This window comes from Mustelus asterias, chromosome 13, assembly GCF_964213995.1.
Source record: "Mustelus asterias chromosome 13, sMusAst1.hap1.1, whole genome shotgun sequence".
In the NCBI taxonomy this organism is placed as follows: Eukaryota; Metazoa; Chordata; class Chondrichthyes; order Carcharhiniformes; family Triakidae; genus Mustelus; species Mustelus asterias.
In genome coordinates this window covers 40,716,516-40,720,953 of record NC_135813.1, presented here as the reverse complement: position 1 = coordinate 40,720,953, position 4,438 = coordinate 40,716,516, and the positions used below count along the sequence as shown (strand labels likewise).

The 4,438-nt window shown below is 49.1% G+C and overlaps 1 non-coding gene across 1 annotated transcript; it reads right to left on the bottom strand.

The window, feature by feature from the left end:
• Window positions 1-479: 479 nt before the first annotated feature.
• On the bottom strand, window positions 480-551 carry trnaq-cug (transfer RNA glutamine (anticodon CUG)). The gene has a single exon. It is a non-coding gene; the product is annotated as a tRNA-Gln (tRNA).
• Between the last annotated feature and the right edge of the window lie 3,887 nt (window positions 552-4,438).

The window sequence follows — 4,438 nt, the reverse complement described above, 5'->3', positions numbered from 1 at the left end:
GGTACTCCAAATCCAGGTAGACCTCGGAGTTTGTGGGCATGCCTAGCCCCCCCCTCGCTCCGCAGTGTAATTTGTTTGGCTAAATTTGGGCCCAGCGTGCAGATTGGGTCATGTGACTGGGTGTAGAGCACCATTGAAGGCAAGTATCCCAGGCAAGAATCAGGAAGAGGGGAGGACTCAAAGTTTATTTATTAGTGCCACAAATAGACTTACATTAACACTGCAATGAAGTTACTGTGAAAAACCACTAGTCGCCACACTCCAGCGCCTGTTCAGGTACACTGAGGGAGAATTTAGCATGGCTAGTGCACCTAACTGGTGCATCTTTTGGTCTGTGGGAGGAAACCGGAGCACCCAGAGGAAATCCACACAGACACAGGGAGAGACTCTGCACAGACAGTGACCCAAGCTGGGAATCGAACCCGGGTCCCTGGCGCTGTGAGGCAGCAATGCTAACCACCGTGCCATCACCTAAAGCAAGGTTCCGCCGAGATTTGAACTCGGATCGCCGGATTCAGAGTCCAGAATGTTCACCATTACACCATGGAACCCAAAACTGATTATAAAGTGTGGTATGTTCAGCTAGTTTGCTTGTTGATTCACATGTACCTCATCTTAACCCTGAATGTTAGAATATAAGCGAGACAGTGTAAATGATTTTATCTCTCTGACTTTGTATAATAAAGTTGATTTTTGTTTATTCAAAATCTTGTGGCTTTAGTCTCTGAGAAAGCAGCTTAGAGCTCAAACTTTGCCTACTTTAAGCAAACTGTTTTTGATCCCTGTTCATATCTTACTGAGAACTTGAATATTGGTCTGGTCTAACAATTGCTTCAACAGTATAGCCAATGGGAGGGATTTTTCACCCTCCCACGGTGTGTTTTGTGGCAGTGGGGATAGCTCACCATTGGCCAGTGGTGGGATCTTCTGGTCCCGCTATTGTCAATGGATTTTCCCATTGTTCTCACCTTCTACCGACAAGGAACCTGCGGCGGGGAGGAGTCGCTGTCAGTAGGACTGGAAGATCTTGCCAGCGGTAACGGCCGGACATATTGACCAATATTTTTCCGTTAGCCCAGGGCATCACTGTAGGTGTTTCTTAGGGCAATATCCTCGACTCAATCATTTTCTGTTGCTTCATCTATGACCTTCCCTATGCAGTCTGATGTGAGGATTGTACAGTAGTCAATTCCCTTCTCAAATTCCCAGATGATGGTGCAGTCAGTGCCTACATGCAGCAAGATCTGAACAACATTCAGTTTTGGGCTGTTCAGTGGGGCCACAAAGGTGCCAGGCAATGACCACCCTGAACAAGAGAGAATCTAACCATCTCTTTTTGAAGTTTAATGGAATCCCCCACCATCAACACCCTTGGACTGGTCATTAAGCAGAAACGTTACTGGATCAGTTACATATATGCTGAGGCTATAAGAGCATTTTAGTGGCAGGTATTCTGCAGTGAGTAATCTACCTCTTGACTCCACCTGCCTATCATCAGCAAGACACAAGTCAGGAATGTAATAGAATACTCTCCACTTGCCTGGGTCAGTGCGGCTTCAGTAACACTCAAGAAGCTCACCATCCAAGACAAAGCAGCCCACTTGATTGGCACCCCATCCACCACTTAAAACATTCACTCCCTCCATCATCAGCATACTTCATCTTTCCAATCTTTTCCGCTACATCCACAGTGGAGATGGATCTCATTGGAACTCATTGCCACAGATGGCTGTGGATGTCAGGTCATTGAGTGTCTTTAAGACGGAGATAAATAGGTTCTCAATCAATAAGAAGATAAAGGGTTATAGGGAGAGGGCAGGAGAATGAGGATGAGAACCATATCAGCCATGATTGAATGGTGGAGCAGACTCAATGGGCCGAATGGCCTAACTCTGCTCCTATATTTTATGGTCTTATGGGGGTGGTCTGCTGACTGCTGCACCCTGTTGTCTCTGATGACCTTAATGGACGTCCTCTGGAGGGCCCAGAGCCTGCTGTGGAGCAGTGCCACCTTCCTCAGCCTATGGAGCTGGAGCTGAAGGTGGGGATAGGGGGTGGAAGTCACAGGAATTGATGATTCGAATGGGCCGGGCACTCTGGAAGTCACCGGAGTGATTGTCATGTTGTGTGTACCAGCTGATCCTTCTCCCAATGCGTGCCCAAAGGCCCCTGGCTGACTTTTGTGGGCGGGGGGCACCTCGAGCTCATGCCAGCTGCCGCACCCTCCCTGTGACATTGACACTGACGGGTGCCAGTAAGTATCTTAGCGATGGAGTGCAGTTCCAGCAGCAGTGCAGGACCAATGTTTTGGTGGCCACCACACTACCAGTGTTGGCCTCTCTGCATTGGCAGATCAGCACTATCACCTCGGTCTGAAGGAAGATCGACTACTCCATTGTGCCTTCCAATCTGAGGAGTGGACCAGACATCCCTTCCCACTGTTCCCGAGTTTGTCTTTGCAGTTCCAGCAACTGAGGCGTGAACAACTCCAGGGTCTCCTCTTCTGACTGGGACTCAGCAGATTCCTGACCACCAGCAATCCCCCGAGTGCCGGCACCTTGGGATGTCTCTGCCTCTGCCAGCTGTGCATCTGACAGAGTGACGTGCTCACCAAATTGTGACCCCGAGGCTACTCTAAAACTAAGTTCCATCGAGGTGTGTGTCTTTGCACTGGGGGAAGGTGTGAGTGAGCGCTGTTATAGGTCAACAATAGTGGGGTCTGGGGATTCATCTACTGTGCTGTTTTTGAGGCTGGAGTCCAGGACCTGACTCATGGACCCCCTCGGCTACTTCCCAGATGTGCGAAAGAAAGGAGAGATCATAGGTGCATGGCAGTGGCCTGAGAAACAGAAAACACCACTCACCGCATCGCTGACTGATGGATGTTGCCATGGATCCTCACTTGGTTGAGTGCTGCTGACCTCACCATGAGCACAAGAATGGTCCACATCCTCACCAATTGGTTCGACCACTCTGTTTTCAAACTCTGTGAGGACCTTGATGTCAGGTGTCCCTCAACCAGCCTCGGATCTCTCTTTTGTTGTGTGCTAGCTTGTCCTTCAAGACAATGATACCTGGCTTGTGTGGGTGATAATTGGGGCCATCCCATGGGCTGAAGGCGGGCATGGCCCACAAAGGAAATGAAGGTGTGTGTGGGAGTGATGGTGATGGTGCCCCTTGAGCTGGCATTGAGTGAGACCCCTGGAGATGGGTGATGGGTCAGTGAGTTTGTGAGTGACGAGAAGAGTAACCTACCCTGGCAGATGGAGGCGATCATTCATCCACTTTTGGCACTTCGATGGCTGTCCTCTTTTGGAGGGTGTTGGTACTGACTGCCATTGCCACCACCTTCTATGCTGGATAAATCTCCTTGCTTTGTGGTCTTTACCCAGACCGGCGGTAGAAGACCCTTTGGTGGGCTTCCACTGTAGGCACTGAAAGGAAGCGTCACTAATTTAGGGCAGTGAGTTTCTTGGCTTTGGCAGCCATCAGTTCCCAATGGTTTTTAGAAGTTTATTCATTAGTGTCACAAGTAGGCTTACATTCACACTGCAATGAAGTTACTGTGAAAATCTCCCAGTTGCCACACTCCAGTGCCTGTTTGGGTACACTGAGGGAGAATTTAGCATGGCCAATGCATCTAACCAACATGCCTTTCAAACTGTGGGAGGAAACCGGAGCACCCGGAGGAAACGCACGCAGACACTGGGAAAAGGTGCAGACTCCGCACAGACAGTGACCCAGGGCTGGAATTGAACTCAGATCCCTGGCGCTGTGAGGCAGCAGCGCTAACCACTGTGCCACCATGCTGCCCAAAGCTTCCTATCCCCTGAGGAGTGCCAGCTCAGAGCAGGGGTGAGCTTTAAGTATGGCTCTGTGGTCACGGCGGAGTGGATGAACCAAAGGCCACCCACCAGCGATACGAAGAGAAAGCCGTGCCTCTGCATGTTTAAAACAAAGTGCAGCACAATACAGTGGAGAAAGCCACCATTGGCTTCGATGGGTCAAACACCACTTGGCCCGCCTGAAATTGGACTGAGATGATTCCGTCCTAAATTCATCAAAACATCCCCTTTATTAAGCATACACTTCTCGAGGGCAATTAGGGATAGGCAATAAATCCTCGTCTTGACACTGATATCTGAATGATGTGAATGGAAAAAAAAGGTACAGCTATCTAATTAAGATGCAACACAACCTTACAAAGTGTAAAGATAAACATCTCCTCTGGGTTTCACCAAGTGGGTTTACATAACAGATTCTACTCTGCTCTTGGTTATATATAACACTCATTTTCCCATCAGAACGGTCAGTTTCAGTATAGTCTAACTTCTCTCTTCCTCAGGAGTATTATTTGTTTGTTGTTCTCGTGTCCTCCTGGTGTTCCCAGGGCAGAAGTCATCCACAGTCACAGGCAGCACGTGGCGGATGACTTTGC